Here is a 23616-nt window from a genome sequence, read left to right on the forward strand (position 1 = left end):
AAGGGACATGTGTGATATAACAGTATTCCTCCACACAGATATGAGGTATATGCACCACCAAACCTGTGAGATACCTATTTATCTCCCACCATGTGAATTGCTTAAAGTGCCCTTCTAAGAAAACATTCACAGCAAGCTTCATTGCCCTTTGTAAGAGATGACCTGTCTGAGCTAGAGGGAGAGGTCAAATGCATCATAAGCCAAAAGTCCCTGCATGCACTCAAGAGAAGTCCAGCCCATCTTGAATGCCTTTCTTATCTCCCACACAGTTAACTGTCACTTGACCAGATTATTGTAGACAGCTTATCTTGTAATAAATCTTTATACTCATTTGAACTGCATGAATTTCCTGATTTTCTGGGCATTAACACCCAGGATATAGAGCTATATAGCTGACACCCAGCTATAGAGAGAAGACTCAGTCAGAAACCTGTAGCCCAGAAAGCTCTTATTCCTTAACCATATTGCAAAGGAAATATAGCTAATATGCTGGCTGGAAGGGATAAAGAATAAACAGGTCACCCAGCTGGGTTTGTCAAAAACATTCCAATTTCATGTTGTAATTCCAGATGAGATGGGTGGCATATGAATTGAATTAATAAATAAAATTCACAATGCCTATTTTCTATTAATTTTCTATTAAGTTTTCTTTGAATATATTGTAAGCTAGATTTTGGTTCCAACAGATGCTCGCACTCTACAGCTACAGTGCAATTTTGGGAAATATCTGTTTGGCTTGAAGGGTTGCCAACAGGTCCAGTGAAGTTACCCATGGACTCCACAAAGCTACTTTTATTTTCTCTGGATTTGAAAAGTTACACAGCTCTATCTGATAATAGCAGTCAGGAAAAACATGTGAATAGTCTAACTCAGTCTTAACTCCACCATGTCATCTCCACAGAGATCCAAACGAGATTTGGAATAATGATCTTCCTCCATTGATTAATATCTTTATATTAATTTCCCTTGGAAGAAAAAGATAATAATGGAGGATCACATACCACTTGTAATCTACAGAAGGTTTACATCTGTTTGGTTTCAGCCCAGGCCATATTCCCTTTGTTTTTGTCAGATGACTGATCCAGAGTCAAATTTTCCTACAGAGTTGTAAGTCAATGTGAAAATCATATGACTTACCCACCCCCTCTGAAACCAGAAATTATTATTTCTATGCAATTATCAGACTCTCATGATCCACCCAACCTCCAATTGCTTCCCAATAGCTATCAGAAAAACTATTTTTTTTAAAGCCACGAGTCTGAAATAATTAATTTGAGGTTTTCATTCAGGGCAGGTGCAGAAGAAAAACAAGACTCTTCATTATTTGATCCAGGGCACTTTTATTCCCAATCCCTCCACTGTATGCAAATGGAATTTGTTAAGTCTGGAAGGATGGGTCCAAGAATGGAGACGAGACTCAGATAGCAACAACAGCTCTTTATTAGTGACTTCAGATCTGCGTGAGAACTCCTAGCCACAGCAGCCCCTTATATAGGGCTGGCTGCGGCTAGGCAGCCAATGACGGCGATTTGAGTTTGCTGTGCTTGGTTAGTCCAATCGCGGCAGCCCGCTAACTAGCCAATCGGTTCATTCTGAGGCGACCAATCATGACCCGCTGCTAGTGGACCACTCCGATTTGCAGGCTTTCAAGCCTGCTAGTCCGGAACACCCCTCCCCTCTAGGTTCTGTCTAAGGGGTGGGGTTATGTAGTCTCGCAGGTAGGTGGGTCTTCGCACCTGTCTACCTGATTTGCGTAGTTCCAAATATCTGTGTTCAGTCTCGGGTTCTGACGGGCTGCTTGCTGGGATTGCCTGGGACGGTAAGCCAGTTCCATAGCTGTGATTCCCATCTGGCGACCTCAAGATGGTTGAGTCGCCCGCTTCGTTGCTACCACTTGGGCTCCCAGGGCTCGCTGAACCTGCTCGGCTGCTGTTTCTAGGTGAAACGTCTGTTTGCCAAGGCTCTACTTCAGCTGGTGAGTATTGTAAGCTTTGATGTGGTGATCATGGGGTTTGTTCTTCTAGGCCAGATGTTGGTTCTATTCCAGAACGTGTGGTTTCCCCTCCCCCTCTGGTTTCGTGGTTGGGGTCACTGATGGGAGATACGCTCAGCCTGGAGCATAGCTGGTCGATGTGGCGTTTCCACATTCTGCCATCTGTGGTTATTAGGCGGTAGGAGTGGGGGCCTGTAATCTTGAGTTATTTTGGCAGGGATCCACAGTGGGTCTCCTGAAAAGTTTTTTGCAAATACAGGGTCTCTTACCTTAAAGGTGCGGTGCTTGCTGCTGGAACCCAGGGGTTTTTCCAGGGTGTACGCAGGGTGCAGGTGGTCTAGAGGCGATCTGAGCTTCCTGGCCATAAGAAGTTCAGCTGGGCTCTTGTTGGTCATGCTGTTGGGTGTGATGTGCTGGAGAAGGAGCATCCTAGTGACTTTATCATGGATGTTACCTTGTTCCATTTTTTGTAGAGTTTTTTTTTGTGAACTGAACTATTTGTTCAGCTTTACCATTCGCTGCTGGGTGAGCCGGCGATGTCAAGGCATGTCGGATGCCTCGGTCTGCTAAGTATTGTTCGAAGGCTAAAGCGGTAAATTGAGGGCCGTTGTCGGAGACCAGGACATCTGGCAGGCTGTGCGTTGCAAAAAGTCTGTTCAATTTCTTGATGACTGCATCTGTGGTGGTTGTCTTCATTTTGTTAATCTCGAACCAGTTAGAGTATGCATCTACTCTTATTAGGAAAGTATGCCCTTTTGTAGGTCCCACGAAGTTGATATGAATGCGCGACCAGGGGCCTCTGGGCGTTTCCCATTCGGCTGGTGGAGCTTTTGGTGGGGCTGAGCGTGTTTCTTGGCATCTGCTACAGGTGGCGACCCAGGGTTCAATTTGTTTGTCCATACCTGGCCACCAGGCGTAGCTCCTTGCCAGCACTTTCATACGTACGATGCCCGCGTGCTGGTCGTGCAGCAATTGTAGAATTTTTTTTTTGTAGTTTTGCTGGTATGACCACTCGGTCTCCCCATAACACGCACACTCTTTGTGAGAAGAGTTCTGTTTGTCTGTTCTTGAAGGGTTTAAAGGTTTCGTTGGGCTTGATTTCTGGCCATCCCCTCTCCACCCAGCCAAGAACTCGTGCCAAGCATAAGTCCTTTTTGGGTTCTAATGCGATGTCCTGTGCTGTTAGTGGAGGTGAGGGAATCATCTCAATTCATAGTATTGGTAGTGTGGGAGCTGGGTTATCTTGCAGTTCGGGTAGTGGAGAGCAGCTCAAAGCATCTGCGTGGGGAATGGTTTTCCCCGGGTGATGTCTCAATTGATAGTCGTAAGTGGCTAGGAACTCCGACCATCGTGTCATTCTAGAGGATAGAATATGTAGAGTAGGTTTGTCACCTGCCAGGATGCCAAGTAATGGTTTATGATCTGTGATGATGAAAAATGATCTCCCATACACATACTCGTGGAACTTTTTGATTGCAGATACAATGGCAAGGGCTTCCTTGTCTAGGTGACTATTGTTCCTTTCTGTTTTTGACAAAGTTCTTGAAAAAAATGCAATAGGTGCCTCAGTACCATTTGGTAGGACGTGGCTCAGGATGGCACCCACCCCCAAAAGTGAGGCGTCACAAGTCACAGTCAATAAAAGTATTTCATTATATTGTATGAGTACTGCATCTGAAGTTAAAAGGTCCTTTACTTGTTCAAAGGCATGTTCCTCCCATCGTCCCCAAATCCAGGAAGCCTTTTTATCGAGAAGTCTATGAAGGGGTTCAGCAACGGTCACCTTCTGGGGTAGGAAAATGTTATAAAAGTTAATGAGTCCCAGGAAGGCTTGAAGGTCTGTTTTGTTTTTTGGTCTTGGGGCATTTTTGATGGCTGCCAATTTCTTTTCTGTAGGGTGAATTCCTTGTTTGTCAAGGAGGTAACCAAGAAATTCAACCCTTTCAGTGCATAACTGGCACTTTTCCTTTTTTACCTTGAGGCCAGCATCTTTGAACCTTTGTAGGACTGTTCTTAGCCATTTCTCTAACTGACTCTTTGTTAGGGCAGCTATTAACACGTCATCGAAATAGGGTACGACCCCTTTTATGCCCTGCAATAGTCTCTCCCTCAGACTTTGAAAAATGCCTGGTGCTACGCTGACTCCAAACTGGAGCCTGTTACATTTGAACGTGCCTCTGTGTGTAACTATAGTTTGGGCTTCGGCGGTTTCGGCATCTACTGGCAACTGTTGATAAGCTTGGGCCAGGTCAAGCTTTGCGAATATTCTGCCACCCCCAAGTAAGTGTAGGAGATGCTGGACGACTGGTACTGGATAGGTGCTCTGCTGCAACGCGTGATTGAGGGTAGCCTTGTAATCCCCACAGATTCTCAAAGACCCATCAGGTTTTATGGGAGTAACAATTGGGGTCTCCCATCAGGCGTGATCAATGGGTTCTAACACACCTTGTTTGTCCAGTTGCTCGTCAATTTTGGGTTTGAGAGCAAAAGGAACTCGGCATGGTTTTAGGCGAATGGGCGCGATGTCAGGGCAGAGATTAAATGAGATAGGGGACTCCTTGTACTTGCCTATATTTTCACTGAAGACTTCTTGGAAGTCCTGGACAAGGCCTGCTTCCCAGTCTTCGTCTTCAGTATGGTTGATGCCTGCCATTCCAATTCCTAATGGCGTGAACCACTGTAGGCCCAGTAGGCTAGGTCGGTCTCTATCAACAATAGTGAGTGGTAGTATTGCAGCGTGGCCCTTGAAAGAAACCTGGAAATGACTGGTGCCAGCAACTGGAATCCAGTTGCCTTGGTAGTCCTTTAATATAAGTCTCTGGTTGCTGAGGTCTCGGCGGCGGATGTTTGGAATCAGCTGCTTTAGGGTTTTCCAGGAGACCATGGATAGGGAAGACCCGGAGTCCACTTCCATGATGTAGGGTTGATTTTCGATGGTGACCTCTACACGGATTTTTTTGGTGTCCAAGGATGAAGTGTGGCCGATGGTGATAGTCTGATGTGCTTCTTCCCTTCTGGGTGTGCCAGTAGACTTTCGGGGTCTGTTGTACTGGTTCCACTGGTTGCTTGGGCAGTCCCTATTTGTGGTGGGGGTGCCCTCGGTTTTTCTGGGGCTGATTCCTCTCCATCGGGGGCTGGGACCTCTTTTGTTCCTGCATACCTTAGCAATATGCCCTCGTTTCTCACAAAAACGACAGATGGCTTCTAGGAATCTGCATTCGGATCGTGGTGATTCCCACCGCACCCGGCGCATTGGAAGTTCGACTTACGACCCTGCTGGTCTTGTTGCTTGCGTTCTGACCAGAGTCTGTAGACTTCTTCCTCTTCACTGTCTGATGAAGATTTGACGTCCTCGTGATGGGTGGCTGACATGTATTTCTCTGATGGTGACGCTGTATCGTTGGTGGGCTGGCTGCTGGTCCCATGTGCCCAGCGCATTCATGCTGCTGATTTACGGGTGGCTTCAGCTTCAGTGGCGTTGGCTATGGAATCCGCGAGGGAGATGTCTCCTTTGGTCATGACTTTGCTTTGGACTGTTGGATCTCTTAGGCCAAGGACAATTCGATCCCACATGGCTTCTTCTAGATTAGCGAAGCCACACAATCCACCTAAGTTCCTTAGGTCAGCCACGAAATCCCCGACACTCTCACCTTCACGTTGATCTCTTTGGTAAAATTTGTGTCTGCGAATGAGAGTCGGTACTGCTGGGGCGTAATGATTTTGAAGGATGGGAGCAAGGGTATCCCAGTCCATTGTTTTGACTTCAGCCGGGTTCACAAGTGCTTTGGCCATCTTAAAGACGGCGGGTCCGCAATGCATCAGGAAAACTGCTCATTTTTTGCCGGGAGTAGCATCCTTCAGTTTGTTGGACTCCAGGAACACTTGAAACCTGTCCATATATGAGTCCCAATCCTTGCTGGCTGGGTGGTATAGCGTTGCTGGCCATTTCGCCGACGTCTGCACGCTGTCTGCCATGTGCTCTGTCAATCCTCTGCGAGTGCTCAGTAAGCTCTGCTGTCTCCGTATCCCATCCTCATTGCCAGTGTTAAGTCTGGAAGGATGGGTCCAAGAATGGAGACGAGACTCAGATAGCAACAACAGCTCTTTATTAGTGACTTCAGATCTGAGCGAGAACTCCTAGCCGCAGCAGCCCCTTATATAGAGCTGGCTGCAGCTAGGCAGCCAATGACAGCGATTTGAGCTTGCTGCGCTTGGTTTGCCCAATTGCGGCAGCCCACTAACTAGCCAATCGGATCAGTCTGAGGCAACCAATCACGACCCGCTGCTAACAGACCAATCCAATTTGCAGGCTTTCAAGCCTACTAGTCCGGAACAGAATTAATAGCAATCATGCATCTGTGGAGAAGGGGATCATCACAGTGAGACCTCTAACATCTGATGGTGATGCTAGCCTTGGTTTTATTTCTTTTACCACCCAGAGTGTGCAATTTTGCAGCAGAGACATGCTCCAAAAATGATCCTCTCCCTGTTTGAAATGAGTGGCAGCAACCAGGAAATGTTCTCCTTGGTGGAATGTCATCACAAATCACTTATATTTTCCACCCACTTTCCTTCAATATACATCCTTCAGAAGAGCTGAAGAATGATATTCCCATGTAAGGATTTCATCCCCCACCTTTTTTTTCTTTTTTTGCTCTTAGGTGTCCAAATGCTTTGACAGTTTTATTGAATCAGAAAGGTCTACTGTGAGTTGTAGGAATTGGGGTATATCTAGTTTAATGAAAAGGATGACTAGGGGTGATACGTTAGCAGTCTTCCAATATCTAAGGGGCTTCCACAAGGAAGAGGGGGTCAACCTATTCTTCAAATACCTGGAGACAGAATAAGAAGCAATAGATGGAAACTAATCTACCTACTGTAGAACTAAGGAGAAATTTCCTCTGATGGTGAGAACAATTCTCCAGTGGAATGGCTTGCTTCCAGAAATTGTGGGTGCTCCAACACTGGAGGTTTTTAAGAAGAGATTGGACAACCATTTGTCTGAAATGGTTGCTTGAGCTTGAGCAGAGCATTAGAGTAGAAGACCTTCAAGGTCCGTTCCAACTCTCTTATTCTGAGTGAGAAGTCTTCAGAAGAGCTCATTATCTATTTGAATGAGCAAAACTTGTGTTCTACTTGTTATGTTATCTAAGTTTGCATCTCAGTTGTTTTGCCAAATCTTATTCTGAACCACCAAGTTCACTATTTCAACCTTTTATCATAGGTTAGAGGGAAATCTAAGAATCAGAATGATGTAGTGGTTACGGCACTGGGTTAAAAACTGAGAGACTGTGAGTTCTAATACTGCTTTAGACATGAAGCTAGCTGAGTGATTTTGGACCAATTCCTCTGTATCAAACCTAGGAAGACAGCAAGGGAAAATATTTTTTAAATAATGTTGCCTGGAAAACTACATAAGGTGTCCATCTAGCCACCAGGAGTGCCATGGGTGAATAGGCGGCAATATAAATCAAATAAATAAATAAATAAAATGACATGAAGGCAAGTAAGCAAAAATAAAAAGTAGTATTTGTTCATAGCCTACCTATGAATCATTATTCTTTTAAAAGAAAAATATAACCGTGGCCATTGATTTTACTAAACCTTTTGGAAAGAGGCTGAAACATTTGAAATCTTTTCAAATCATGCCTTCTGTTGAAGAATATTTTGATACAGTTCAAGGTATGCTTTAGAGTTTTCATCTATTTTTCTATCTCTCTTTGCTCTCTTTTTTCTAAATTTGGTGGCATGAATTTGAGATTTAAATGTAGTTCATCCATTTCTTACAGAAAATTTTGAAAGATTTCCCTGTCCCAGGTTTTATATTCATTATATAAGTTGTGTATAGATAGATAGATGGAAATATAAATATAAATACACACACACACACACACACACACACACACACATATACACAGTAGTATATGAATCATTTTCATGATGTATTTGCAAGGTCAAGGAACAAGGCAGAAAGCAGTGAATGGCAACCAATTAACCTCAATGGGCACCACTAACATGTTTAAATATTGATTCCCTAGATATTTATGACCCAAATACTTAAAATGCCTTAGATTAAATAGATACTTTACTAAACTTCCTTCCTTCCTTCTTTCCTTCTTTCCTCCCTCCCTCCCTCCTCATTCTTTTTTCCATCCAATTGAGGAAGAAATTGGAGAAAATTATATTTTCTTCTGAAAAAAGCTTTGCAAAGAAGGCAAGGAATATTACTTTGATTCAGGACAGAAGGTATAGATTATATTAGACAGAGTAGGCTGCACTTCCTATTTCTAATTCTGAGCAGAGAAACAAATTGTACCAAATGTATATTCCAAGTGACCCTTCCCTTTGTTTCCAAAACCTGTGTTCTCCTCTTCCCAAATTCATAATCAAGTGTCTTCTCTTTTCTCTTGGGAATTTCTCCCTCCCTCTTTATCCCTAATCTCTTCATGAGTTATCTGTAAAGTTCTTGCTCAGGTATGTCTAGTTTAAGGAAGACAAGGACTAGGGGTGACGTGATAACAGTCTTCCAACATATGAGTGGCTGCCATTAAGAAGAGGGGGTAAATCTATTCTCCAAAGCAGCTGAAGGCAAGAAACAATGGATGGAAACTAATCAAGGAGAGAATCAACCTAGAACTAAGGAGAAACTTCCTGACAGTTAAAACAATTAATCAGTGGAACAACTTGCCTCCAGAAGTTGTGAATGCTCCAACACTGGAGATTTTTAAGAAGAGATTGGACAACCATTTGTCTGAAATGTTGTAGGCTTTTCTGCCTGAGGGGGCATTGGACTAGAATACCTCCCAAATCCTTTTCAACTCTATTATTCTGTTATTCTGCCTTTCCATCAGTGATGAAAAACCATGACTATTGCTTGCAATGACTCTTATTAGAGTACTGTAGTATTTTTTCCTTCAATGTTAGTCAATGCTAGGACATTTTGCTTTGTGGCATCTGCCAGTGAAATGAGTTTGTCACTTTATTGGCAGCATGACGACCAAGTTCTACCAACACATCCTGGCCTTGGCATTTGCCATATATGAAATCAATGAGGATTCCAAGATCTTACCTAATATCATGCTTGGGTTCCATATCTGTGACAGCTACAGTGATGCAATGAGTACTTATCGGACCACTCTGGACCTTCTTTTCAAAATGGAGAGAGTTATACCTAACTATGAATGTGATTCTGGGAAAAAGCTTATTTCTGTGATTGGTGGACTTGGTCCCACTGTCTCATTCCATTCCAAACCTTTTAAGTCTTTATAAGATCCCACAGGTAAGATCTGTTCATGGAACATGGATATGTTTATAGGTTATGATCTATTTTTCTTCTTGCTTTGATTTTGCAGTTCATAAATGCATGATAGATGGACAGGAATGTTTCCCCAAATGGGAAAAGAGATAGGAGAGTAATACTAAAATTATGTCAGAAAAAAAGGTGTAAGGGACCTTGGAGGTCCTCTAGTCCAACCCCTTACTTAAGCAGGAGACTATATCATTTGAGACAAGTGGCTGTCCAGTCTCTTTTTAAAAACCTCCAGTGATGAAGCACCTACAACTTCTGAAGGCAAGCTGTTCCACTGGTTGATTGTTCCAGGAAATCACATTTTTTTTAACATGCAGAAACATTCAAGCAGAAAGAAAATAGATGTTTATCTTTGAGCTTATGCAGACTAAGATACATTTTTTTAACCTCTGACAATTGCACAAAAAATTTCTTGCGTGCAGATTTATTTATCCATTCCTTCCAGCTTAGTTATGGCACATTTGCTCCAGAGAACAGCTATATTACACAGCCCCCAATTCTATACCGTATCCAAATGAAGCTAGTCAATACATGGGAATTATCCAACTCCTTTACCATTTCAGATGGACATGGATTGGGTTCTTCATCATTGACTGTGACAGTGGAGAACATTTCATGCAGGTGTTAGAACCACTGCTTTCCCAAAATGGGATCTGTTCAGCATTCACAACAAAAATCCCCAAAGCAGAGTTGAATGATATCCTAAGCATTAATAGGAATGTCTGGAATATTTATCTACCGATGACTAATACCAACATAAATATAACTGTTATTTATGGAGAAACCTTGTCCATTATGTTACTTAGCTGTTTTATGCTTCAAGCAACTCATGGTAATAGTTCAGATGTATTCTTTCAAAGGGTATGTATTATGACTGCCCAGAGTGATTTTGCAATGACTGTACTTCAGATGGGCTCAGATTTGCAAGTGTTTGAAAGAGCCATTTCTTTTGCTATTCACTTCCGTCAACTGCCCAAGTTCCAGAAATTTCTTCTGGCCCTAGATCCTTGTCAGGCTGGAAGAAATGATTTTCTGATGATCTTCTCAGAGCAAGCTTTTAACTGTTCATTTCAATGTCCAAAGATTCCAATGGAGGCCACAGAAGCATGTTCTTGGGAAGAGAGCTTGAAGAAAGTTCCTGGATCTCTGTTTGAAATTCACATGGCCAGTCACAGCTATAGCATCTACAATGCAGTCTATGCTATAGCACATTCTTTACATTCCATGGAATTATTTAGATCCAATCTCAGATCAAAGAATGGTATGAAAAGAGCCAAACTTGAGTGTCTTCACCCTTGGCAGGTAATGGCTGTTGATTTCTCTTTCCACCATAAAAAATTAGTACAGACTCATATAGGTAAAGGTAAAGCTTTCCTTCGCACATACGTGCTAGTTATTTTCAGCTCTAGGGGTTGGTGCTCATCTTGTTTATAAAGCTGAAGAGCCAGCACTGTCTGAAGATGCTGAGCTTGTTGATCAGAAAGGTTGGCAGTTTGGCAGTTCAAATCCCTAGCGCCACATAATGGAGTGAGCTCCCATTATTTGTCCCAGATTCTTCTAGTTTAAAAGCATGTAAAAATGCAAGTTGAAAAATATGGAGCATTTTGGTGGGAAGATAACAGTGTTTCATGCATCTTTGGCATTTAGTCATGCTGGCCACATGATCACGGAGATGTCTTTGGACAACGCTGTCTCTTCAGCTTTGTAACAAATATGAGAACTGCCTCTTAGAGCCAGAAATGACTAGCACACATTGCAGAACAGGAAGGAGGGGAACAGGGGTGGGATTCTACCAGTTCTATCTGGTTCTATAGAACCCCTTATTAACTTTCTAAGCAGTTCGGAGAACTGGTCATTAGAAGCAATCTCCTTTTGTTTTTTTCCCACCCTTATTACATTCTTGGAAGACAGACTTCCTGTCTCTGGAGTTTTAGGGGCTTGGCTTTCTTAAAGGGAAAGGGTTGTTTTAAGATTTTTACACTGCTGTTGGGAGGAAATACTTCCCTGGACAATCAGCACTTTGAAGAAATAATTGAATAATGAAGCAGAGCTTTTAGTGACAGGGAACCAAGATGAGTGACATTCAGCAAGGCTTCTTGGCTAATAGAAAGATTAACATTCAAACATGAGTTTACATACTCTTTCTGAGTTTTGGTGTAAAACTGGTTTTCAATGAAAGTCAATTCTGTGCTTGGTGAAGTTTAATCCTGTGTTTATTGATGGGATAATTTTTCCTATTCAGCTTCAACAAGCAACATCTACTGTTGTGATTTAATTATTTGTACTGTGTCTGAATTTTTTCCTGTCTCATGGTTTCTTTTTCTATCTGGGGAGGGGGTCTTCCTCACTGCTTTTAGTACTATCTGGCACTGTCCTTTGGGGGTATACTTCCAAGAGGTAGGATGCAAACTTGGCACTGATTTTTTTTTACTGCCTTTCTGGGGTCATGTGACCTTTCCTTAAATCTGGATGATTTCCTTAGGATTTTTAAGTGGTGCAAATGGATCTAAGAATTGCTTTTCCTGGGTGTGCTTTTTTTTTGGAGAGCTTAAATGACCTCTCTGCTAAAGGGTTTCATTTTATGAGCAAGAGTGGGCTGCTTGACAGATATCACTGCATTTTAACTATTTTCATTCCTCAAGGTGCTCTGGCACCCTGCCTGATTTGTTACGTTGGCTTGCAGGTATTTTTAATCTAATGATTGGTATTTAGGGCAGCTTTTTTCAAGCAAAGAAGCTTTTTTTATTTTTGTACAGGTAGTCCTTGACTTACAACAGTTCATTTAGTGACCATTCAGAGTTACAATGGCACTGAAAAAAGTGACTGATGACCATTTTTCACACTTATGACTATTGCAACATCCCCACTGTCATGAGAGGCCAGGCAAGGAGAAGTGTCCCTTGACATGAGTGATGTCGAGTTGGCCAAGCCCACCCAGTCACATGACAACCAAGCCACACCCACTAACTAAGCCACACTCACAGAACTAGTTGTTAAAAGAACCAAATCTCACCTCTGGAGGGGAACCTTTACTTTACCTATATAATGCACTGAAGAACAATCATGTTTATTTTTCCTTCATATGTGAAACATGACTTATGATGTATGGTGGGACATGCTTTATTTTTAAAAGCATTTGGATACTGTAAAATAACTATAGTTTAGAGTTCTAATAAGTTGATACTACTACTCTTGCTCTCTTGTTACTGTAGTTCCACATTGGAAAGCTTTAAATTGAAATGCCAATGTGTGCATCTCCACTGGCAGTCAATGAACCACAACACTCTTGCAAAATTGCACATTGTAGATTGAACATTCACATTGAACATTGCAGAACAGGAAAGATATGCATTTGGAAACACTTCCAATTGAATTTTTAATGCACTGTTTTCCTTTCTCTGTATCTCCTCTGTATGTCGGATGTAGCTTCACTCAGTTCCTCAATCTATTGTGCTTAACATTTCTGCTGGAGAGACAGTGTACTTCAATGGAAAGAAGGAGATGGACACTGGATTTGATATCATAAACTTAATCACCTTCCCAAACAATTCCTTGATTAAAGTGCAAATTGGAACATTGGATCCTGAAGGGGAAAAAAATCAATTGATGATTCAAAAATTGTGTGGGCCCAGCATTATAATCAGGTATGATCTATGATTCATTTTCAGAATGGTTTTTTTTTCATCTTCACCTGTAACTAAGCATTTGCTTTTTCTGAAAGGGCTGACCCCATCATGGGTGACAATTTCCCTTCATAAAAATTAGATAGATACCATTGAGTTGAGTCTGAAACTATGAATCAATCAGAATAGAGCTGGAAGAGACTTTGGAGTTCTTCTAGTCCATCCCTCTGCTCAAGCAGGAGACCCTACACCAGAGGTGGTTTTCAGCAGGTTCTGACTGGAGATTTTATAGTATCCTTCCCCTGCCATGCCCACCAAGCCATGCCCACAGAACTGGTAGGAAAAAAAAATGAATCCCTCCACTACCTTTAGTTGCAATTTTTTGCACTTTTTTCAAAGTCTCAACATATTTTTTGTAATATGTTGACCAAAACTGGATACAGTATTCCAGGTGTGGTCTTACTAAGGCTTTATAAACCGGTACTAATACTTCACATGATTTTGATTCTATGCCTCTGTTGATATGACATAAGGATTGAAAACTTGAGACTTTGTGGATGGAAGGCCTTCACCTTGGACTGTTCCTGTTATCTTCAGTTCTTCAGAAGACCTTTGACTAATACCATCTACCCATCTTTTCCTCTATCTTTCCATTATTCTGCTTTGCTCAGCCTTGTAAGGGTACTATAGGTAGTCGTGGATGTAGAACTACAATTGAACCCAAATTTTCTATTGCTAAGTAAGGCAATAATTACTTGAGTTTTGCTTAATTTTATGACCTTTCTCATCACAGTTTTTAAGTGAATCACTGCATTTATCAACTTAATAATGTAGCTAAGTGAATCTGGTTTCCTCACCGATTTCACTTATCAGAAGGTCACAAAAAGTGACCCCCTGATTCCAGGACACTGGAACAATCATAAATATATGCCAATTGCCAGTTTTGATCCTTTGACCATGGGGATGCTGCAATGAATTCGTAAGTGTGAAAAACAGTCATAAGTCACTTGATTTAAAACATTGTAACCTCCAACTAACTAAATGAATGTTTGTAAGCCAAGGACTAATTTTTAAATAAGGAAAATGTCAACAAAAGGATAGAGAATTACTGAGGTTCTACAACTGATATTGAATATAATATGAAAAAAGATAAACCATACCCCATGTAATATATTTTAAGTTATATCTATGATATAAAAAAGTAGGCCTTTTTGAGCTTAGTGCCAAAATCTCCACTATCTTATTATTTATCAATGATAATGAAAAAAAGAAACAAGAATAGAAAAACACTTCTAACAATAATATAGATAAGCATTGAATTTCTGACTTTCCTTCTTATACTCCAAAACTGATTTACAGTATTTATTGGTGCAAATGAATAGGTCAATCTATTCACCAAAGCATTGCAAGGCAGAACAAGAAGCAATGGATGGAAAATAATCAAGGAGAGAAGCAATCTAGAATTAAGGGGAAAAGGTGCTGACAGAACAATTAATCGTTAGAATGACCTCCAGAAGTTGTGGCTGCTCCAGTACTGGATGGTTTTAAGAAGAGATTGAGCAATCATTTGTCTGGAATGGTATAGGGTTTCTTGTTTGAGGAGGTTGTTGGTTTGGAAGATCACCATGGTCCCTTCCAACTCTGTAATATTTTTACATTTTAGAAACCATGCTATCCGTGTTTCTACTTGAAGTTCCAATCTGTTCAAACATATCTGATTCTTGGTGATTTTATGGACCAGATCTCTCCATGATTTCTAACATTTTACACCTTATTTCAACTGTTTATGGTCTGGCTGGTGTCTACTTTGATGGTGTCTAAATACTATGGTTTACAGATGTCTCATTTCCTTTTACTGTTTCCTGTTCCAATCATAATAGCCTTTTCCAGTAAGTTTGATTGGGTGACGTGGCTGAAATAAATAAGCAGAATTTTGTGATTTTGCTTTTCAACAATATGTCTGCTTTTATACATTCCAATACTTGCTTCTTTGTCAACTTTGCTGTCCAAGGGATGTGCAAAAACTTTCACCACCATCATAACTAAAATAAGCCAGCTTTCCTCCTGTCTAGTTTTTCATGGTCTTGTTTCATCATTTATATTTATCTTTCTGTATAATATATAATATATACAAAAGCTGTTCTTAAATTTAGATAGATAGGTAGATAGTTTCATCGCATTTTCCATAATTGAATTAAACTTTGATTGAGTTAGAAGAAACATTGTCATCATCATCAAAGAATATTACTGCTAGTCTCTTCATTTTATAAGTTTTGGATTGCATCAATTGATTGATAGATTGATTTGTTTGAGCTCCAGATTTTTATTATCTGGATTGTAAAAATAATAGCAATGTTCCTTCATATCAATTACTAAAGGGGAAAATATTGTGTGAGAGAGTGAATATGGCCTCATATTTCACTATCCCCATGACTACCTAGATGTCATTTCATTTGTAAATAGTAGCTGTGAAAAGCTAAATTTTGTGAAATATTTTCTTGGTTTGTTTCTCCTAAAACCCGTTGTTACTTCTTTCTATGTAGTAGGTACCACCTGATTCTGTATGTACTGAATCTTGCCCTCCAGGTTATCAGAAGAAAAAAAGAGAAAAAGATAAATTCTGCTGTTATGACTGTTCACAATGCCTAGAAGGGAAGATCTCAAAGTTGAAGGGTAGGCAATGCATTATATTCAACAGCACTACCTTCAGCATTATTTCCAGGGGTGGGATACTACTGGTTCACACCGGTTCAGGTGAACTGGGTGTTAATTTTACATCTGGTTCACTGAACTGGTAATTGCAATGACTGGCTTGCCCCGCCTCGCCCACCCCACCCCACCCCACTCCTCCCAGGAATCTCCATGCAGCCCATTTTGGATCCCTGGTAAGTGAAGGGCCTGTACTGGAAGGCTGGAAATGGGCCCATTTCCAGCCTCGAGATGGCCTCTGGAGACTGGGGAGGCTATTTTCATTCTCCTAGAGGCTCAAGGGAAGCCTCTGGGGCCTAGGGGGTGAAACATGAGCCTCCCTTCAATAATTTAAATTGGCAATTTTTAATCCAAAAAATTTATAATATGAATTTAGGCACCAAATTTGAAAATATTATAACAACCATTTATGATACACAACAGGCTAATATTATAATAAACAGGGAATATACCCGCCCAATAAAAATAGAAAAAAGAGTCAGACGGGGCTGCCCACTCTCACCTCTGCTCTGCATATTATCATTAGAAGCATTACTAATGTGAATTAGACAGAACCCAGACATATAAGGATAAAAGGTTAAGAAAGAAGAATGTAAGTTGCAAGCGTTTGCGGATGATATGATTTTTTTCATTGAGGAACCAATAGAAAGAGGACAAAAACTGATGAATGAATTAGAACAATTTGGAGCAGTAGCAGGACTTAAAATTAATAGGAAGAAAACAAAATTAAAGACTAAAAATTTAACAGAAAAACAGAAAATAAGAACTAGAAGAAGTTATGGGAATACAAGTAATAAAGAAAGTTAAATACTTAGGAATATGGTTGACAGCATATTGTAAGACACTTAAGGAAAATAATTATGATAAATTGATGCAACAGGTAAAGAAGGATTTAGAAACATGGGGCAAGCTGCAACTTTCATTATTTGGCAGGATTGCTGCTATTAAAATGAATATTCTTCCAAAATTCCTATATATATTTCAGATGATCCTAATCAAAGTACACAATTTTTTTTTGAAAAACTTAATAAAATAACTGTAAAATTTATCTGGCAAGAGAAAAAACCTAGAATAAATTCAAAGGCAATGCAGGATATGAAGAGCAGGGGAGGGCTGGCACTTCCAAATTGGGAGTTGTATTATAGTGCAGCCTCTTTAGTATGGTTGAAAGAATGGGTGAATTTAACCAATAAGAGAATATTATTCTTAGAAGGCCATGACTTGCAAAGGGGGTGGCATGCTTTTTTATGGGATGTAGGGAAAACTAGTCAGAAATATTTTCATAGACACCTAATCAGAGACTCATTATTAACTAACTGGAAGAAAATATGGAAAAAACACTATTTAAAAATACCAATTTGGATTTCAACAATGGAGGTGATGATTCACCCAAATAATCTGGATATCACTAAAATGATTAAATATAAGGATCTACACAAGGAAATTTGAAATCGCGGCAAGAACTTCAAGAGTGGGGACTAAAAATTGATCAGTGGGCATATCTTCAAATTCAAAGTAGATATAAACAGGACAAGAAAGAATTTGGAATTAACAATAAACTCCAGCAATTAGATAAAATTTTATTAGGATCAGGCAAAAAAATATAACAAAATTTTATAATTATTTATTAGAAGTAGAATTAGAAGAAGAAATTGTAAAAGGGAACATGATAGCCTGGAGTAGGAATATAGGACGTAGCATCACCATAACAGAATGGGAAAAGGTCTGGGGTAAAAATAATAAAATTACAAAATTGGTAGCATACAAAGAAAATGCCTATAAAATGTTTTATAGATGGCACCTTCCTCCTTTGAGATTAGCAAAGGTGCACCCCAATATGAGTCCAAATTGCTGGAAATGCAAAAAAAAAGAGGGAACTTTTTTTTCCATATGTGGTGGTCCTGTACAGAAGCTCAAAAATATTGGCAGAAAATTAGAAATTGGCTGGAAGAAATGACAAGAGAACAGATCGAATTCAAACCAGAGTCCTTTCTGTTAGGGATCTTTGATAAACAAATATCAAAAGAAGTGAAATATATAATAATACACATTTTGACAGCAGCCAGATTGGCTTTTGCACAATGTTGGAAGCAGCCTCATGTTCCATCAGAGGAGATGATCATTCAAAAAATTTCAAGTTGTGCAGAAATGGACAAATTAACTTTGGCATTAAAAAATAAAGACACTTCAATATACTACAATAGCTGGAACTGCTGGTACAAATGGATAGACCAAAGATAGACTTCACACTAAAAGGCAAAAGAGGATAGGATAGATCCATAGTAGTGATACACACCTATATTAGGTGTGTGTATATGGCATAAAATAAGGATTAAAAAGAGGTCTTACAAACTGTTGAAGATGAGAATGTTTTTAATTGTTTTCTATTTTTTTTCTTTCTATTTTCTTCTCCCTTTCTTCTTTTTCTCTCTTTCATTTATGTATGTGTTGTTGGTTTGTTTTAATTGTAAAATCAATAAAATTTATTTAAAAAAAAAGAAACATGAGCCTCCCAGAAGTTCCAGAAGGCTGGAAATAGGCCCATTTCTGGCATCCACAGAGCCTCCAGAGTCCAGGAAGACCATTTTTGCTCTCCTGGAGGCTTGAAGAAAATCTCTGGAGCCCAGGGAGGGTGAAACCAGCCCCCTGCCATGGTGCAGGAGGCTGACTAGGCCATGCCCACCATGGCCACACTCAACCAGCAACAGGGTAGACAACTGGTTGCTAAGTTTTTTGAAGCCCACTCCTGATTATTTTAGATAAAGAAATAGCAACTGTCCTCTTGTTCTTGCATTCATGAGATCCTCTGGATTTTTCTACCTCACATCAAATCAAAAGGAAAAAGAAAAAGAAAACTAAAAGAAAAAAAACCTCATGCTCCCATGCTTCATGTGTATCTCTGTGGTCAACTGATACTTTTATTAATTCACACAATAATAGAATCTTAGATTTATAAACTTGTAGATCTGGATGAGGACATAATGTTGATCTAATCCAACTCTCTGGAATATGCAATGCAAATAATGAAACAAATTTGAAAGGAGGTTGTCCAATTGCTTTTTAAAAACCTTCAGCAATGGAGAAGCCATAATATCTGTAGATAGATTCTTCCATTGTTGAACAGAGATGTTTCTCCTTTATATAAAATCTAGAAAGCTGCAACTTATACTCAGGGTTTTGGTAGTAGTTTGAACTTTTGACATGACTCCCTTTTATGCATTTGAGGACAGAAAGCACGTTCTTCCTTAAGGCTAAATTTCCCTCCTTTCAGGATAAATTTCTCATATGTCATGTCCTCAAATCCCTGTATCAGCTTGAAGGCTTTCAACATCTGTCTGGAAATTTGGTGTCCAGAATAGAACATAATACATTAGGTGTGGTCTCACCAGTGCCAATAAAAGAGGAATAAATTGATAGACAACAAAGAATAGCATTTATAATGCCTACAAGAAAAAAAATTGTTGAGGAGCAAAGTGTTCCTCAAGCTTGAGGAAAGGACATGACAAGTTGAGATGTAATTCAGTAACAACAAATGTCATTATTGAAAATATTGAGGCATATGCCCTGATGGAGATTTCTATTATTTTCTTCATGTCCTAGTACAGCTGTGCAGCAATAGCAAAACTGAGAATTTACTGTGAAGGAAAAAGGTTGTTGTTATGAAATCTAATATAGTAATTTATCATTTGTCCTTGTTGTATTTCAAGAGTTTCAACTCTTCAAATACAAGGACAAATGATAAATTACCATATTAGATTTTATAACAAGAATATTCAGCCCAGGCAATATTAGCAGTAGGAAATCTTCTTTAGTGCTGGCTTTTCAGAATATTGTTTATTCTTTATATATTCAGTTGCAGATGAATTGATGCTCAAACACAGTTTTCTTTTGTTTTTTTTAAATCTATTTATATTTCATTCAAAATAAAGTTAAAACTCCAAAGGCAAAACTCCAAAGAATCCAGAAAGGGACAAAAAGGAAAAAAAACAGTCAAGATATTAAAAAAGAAAAAAAGTGTATAAAAAAGCCAAACACATACACAGACGATATTATCCCCCTAGTTGAATACTGATTAGTACATTACATTACTACAATATTGGTTCCCACCCTTGTGAAACAGCCCCCCCATTTTAAATTAGTATATCTATTTGCAAATTATTGACCTACATTCTGTATATTAGTGATAAAATATTTAACAGGAAAAATAATGACAATTAAAAAAAAAACAAGATTAAAATTTCAAAACTTTCTATTAATCCACTCAAAGAAAGTGGATTATCTATCCCAAATCATCTGAAAAAATTAAAAATAGTTTGTCCTGGATCAAATATCCATGTTTGTTTCTTAATGTCATAGTTTATTAACTGTTGTTTAATTAACTGTAATAGATTCAGTCTCCACAGTAAGTCTATTTTCTCATTAAGGTTCAAATAGAAGTGGTTTACAGTTAGGTATAATAAATCCATCCAATATTTTTTTCTTTTCTTTTTCAGAAAGATTGATTGTATTGAATGCCCAGAAGATCAGTATCCTACCAAGAATAGGGATGGATGCATTCCCCAAACAATAAGCTTTCTTTCTTATGATGAACCTTTAGGAATTGGTTTAATGTCGCTGGCTGTTCTCTTTTCTTTGATCACAGTGTTGGTGTTGGGAACATTCATTAAGCATAGAGATACCCCTATTGGCAAAGCCAACAACCGAGATCTCACCTACCTTCTCCTTATCTCCCTTCTTGTTTGCTTCTTGTCTTCTTTGCTCTTTATTGGGCAACCAAGGAAAGCAACTTGCTTTCTTTGACAATCTGTTTTTGGCATCATCTTCTCTGTTGCTGTTTCTTCCATATTGGCCAAAACTATCACCCTGGTGGTAGCGTTTATGGCTACTAAACCTCCAAGATGAAGACATATATGGGAAAAAGACTGTCAAACTCTATTGTCATTTCCTGCTCTCTGATTCAAGCCATTATTTGTATTGTATGGGTGGCAGCCTCACCTCCATTCCCAAATTTAGATATGTACTCAGTCCCTGGGGAAATTGTAGTAGAATGTAATGAAGGAACCACCATGTTTTACCTTGTCTTGGCTTACATGGGTTTCCTATCCATTATCAACTTTATAGTGGCTTTCCTAGCCAGGAAGTTACCAGATTCTTTCAATGAAACCAAGTTTATCACTTTTAACATGTTGGTATTTTGTAGTGTTTGGTTGTCTTTTATTCCCACCTATTTGAGCACCAAAGGAAAATATATGGTAGCAGTGGAGATCTTCTCCATCTTAGCTTCCAGTGTTGGGTTATTGGGTTGTATCTTTTCCCCCAAATGCTACATCATTCTTCTAAAGTCTGAACTGAACACCAAGGAACAGCTGATAAGAAGTAAGAGATGAGGAGTCTTTTGTTACCATATCTACATTTGTGTACTAAAATAGGATTGTTTCTGATTTTATATGAAATTATATAGGGCAGTATGCCTAATCAATCAATTATCATTTGAACCAACCCACTTAAAGGTATTCAGTTATTTATACAATTATTGTGGCAGATTTATTTGAATTTGGAATGAAAAAAAAATCTGGGATAACCTGTTCATTTATTTGTCATTCATGTAGTATCTAAATGTCATTGGAGTATTCATTTGGAACAATTCCTCTCTACTGTTGCCACATCATTCACATTTTCCAGAAACTAAACTCAAAGGAGAGCTTTTTATTGCTTGTTTTAAGGCAGCCCATTCAGTCTTTAAACTAAACAAACCCAATGTCAACTCGTAAAGCATTGCTGGTTTGCTCTCATGTTGCTATAAGGAGCGGGCAGATATGATGGAGTAGTTTGTTGCTATGATCAGAAGCACATTCCACAAATACCTTTCTCCAGATTGTATCTCAAATTACCAAACCCAGCCCAAGAGGCATGTTTTCCACAGCCCACAAAAGTGCTTCATTGGAGAATATCATTTATGACACACCCTGGGAGGAGGGGGGAAACAGGGTCATAGGTGGGCAGTAAATTAGAAAGGCAGAGCCAACTGCACTTGGGAAAACAAGAAGCCAACATGTTGCTCCTAATAAATAATTGGATTTTTTTGAAACTTGGCTCAAGGCTCATTAATTAATTAGAGCATCCATCAGAATCCTCAGAATCAGTCAGCTCTGTCCAACTCTAACGTAAATTACACCAAATCTGTAATGATATATTTGGGGCAAAACTTGTCCACAACTGCTTCTCAAATACTTGCTGCTGACTCATTAAAGCAGCTGTGCCCTTTATTTGTGATCATGTGGCTGCTTTAAAGAATTGCAGAGAGCTGCCATTCTGAACCTGAAGTCCAGCTTAGATTTATTGATTAATAATCAATGCAATTGAAAGACCATTCTTTGAATGATGTCGCAGATTCTTCCTGTAAAAAGGGGTTGAATTAGCTGACCTCTAACAGGAGGAGAGTGATATATCATGGTCTAAAATAGATATGATATGGATGTCAACAGAATTGTTCTTTAATATACAAGACATAGAAATAGAAGCAAGTACCTGGGCAGATCACAATCCAATAACAGTTGTATGGAAAGGACAAAAAGGAGATCTAGATGGACTTTAAATAATACGATATTAAAGGAAAAAGACTTTAAACAGAAAATTGAGAGAGAATTGACTTTTTTCTTTAAAGAGAATACAAAAGAGGATGAATCATTACAGAACCTCTGGGACACGATGAAGGCTTATACAAGAGGCTTGATAATGGACTATACAAGGAAAAGAAATATAAAACAGAAAAAAATCCTTAAAATATTGGAAGATGATTATTGGAAGATGATTACAAGGAGTTGGAAAAAAAACTACAGAAATTTCCACAAAAAAGAACATTAAAATTAAAATGAACATAGCTAAACATAAAATGGGGCTAATGGAAAAAGAAGAAGTAGCACAAAAAATTAAAAATTCTGAGCAGAACTATTTTGAAGATGCAAACAAACCAGGCAGATGGCTAGCATATAAATTGAGAAAGGAAAGAGACTTGAGAAGAATAAATCAATTGATAAATGAACAAGGACATGTATGCTATGGAAATGCAGAGAAAAAAAATATTCAAGATTACTATGGAAAACTGTACCATCAAGAGAATGCTCAGGAGGGTAGAGCTGATGTCACGATGATACGGCTTGCAATCTCGGGGCTCTGAGATTGCTCTGAGATTGGTCCAAACAGACCTAAACCGTCCCGTAGAGATGGTGATAGTGAAGGGTACATCCTGTGGATCCCAGGGACATCGCAAAGTCCCTGGTTGATTCAGGAGAAGCCCTTTTGCCAGTGGCGGAGAAGCAGCGATTGAAGCTGCTGAAGTTGGGACAGCTTGGAACGGAAGAGACTGAAAGAGAAAGTGTGTCGGCTCGGTGAGAACTTTTCTTTTTACTAATATTCCGAGATTTGAAAGGACACCCTAAGAATAAGAAGAAATCTGTAAAAGTTTTGACAGAACTGAATAAGTGGCAGTTTTTAAAGGGAAACGTCAAAGTGAGGCTTGGCTTTTTACTTTTTTTACTTTCTTTATTACTGGACTGCTATCGCGACTTAGCATTTGTTAATTGGACTGTTTTTTCTTTTATATATATCTTTTTTTTTTCTTCCCCTTTTTGATTTTTTAACTTTTTAGATTAGAGGCTCCCTTTAGTTATTTTTCCTATATATATACACACACACACACACACACACACACACACACACACATACATACTCTCTCTTTTTAAAAAAACTTTTATTACGTTTTGTCTGGGAAAGGAGGGGGAAAGTGAAACTTTGTAACACTGCCAACTAGAGACTTGAAAACATTTTAGTTGAAGTTGAGAGAACTCCTTGAAAAGACTCCTTTTCAAGGACACTGCAATTTGATAAGATAGAGGGAAGAGCACAGAAGAATGTTATTACAGGTGTTCTTCTGGATTTCTATCAACAATTGAAGTTTGGCTTTGAAGTTTGTGGAGAAGAGA

General features: G+C 39.2%; 1 pseudogene; it reads left to right on the forward strand.

Annotated features, from left to right (window-relative positions):
• Positions 1 to 8983: 8983 nt before the first annotated feature.
• On the forward strand, positions 8984 to 21021 carry LOC113452181 (vomeronasal type-2 receptor 26-like; annotated as a pseudogene).
• The last annotated feature ends 2595 nt before the right edge of the window (positions 21022 to 23616 follow it).

Source organism: Pseudonaja textilis, chromosome Z (genome assembly GCF_049901715.1).
Source record: "Pseudonaja textilis isolate UNSWEBS1 chromosome Z, rPseTex1.2, whole genome shotgun sequence".
In the NCBI taxonomy this organism is placed as follows: domain Eukaryota; kingdom Metazoa; phylum Chordata; class Lepidosauria; order Squamata; family Elapidae; genus Pseudonaja; species Pseudonaja textilis.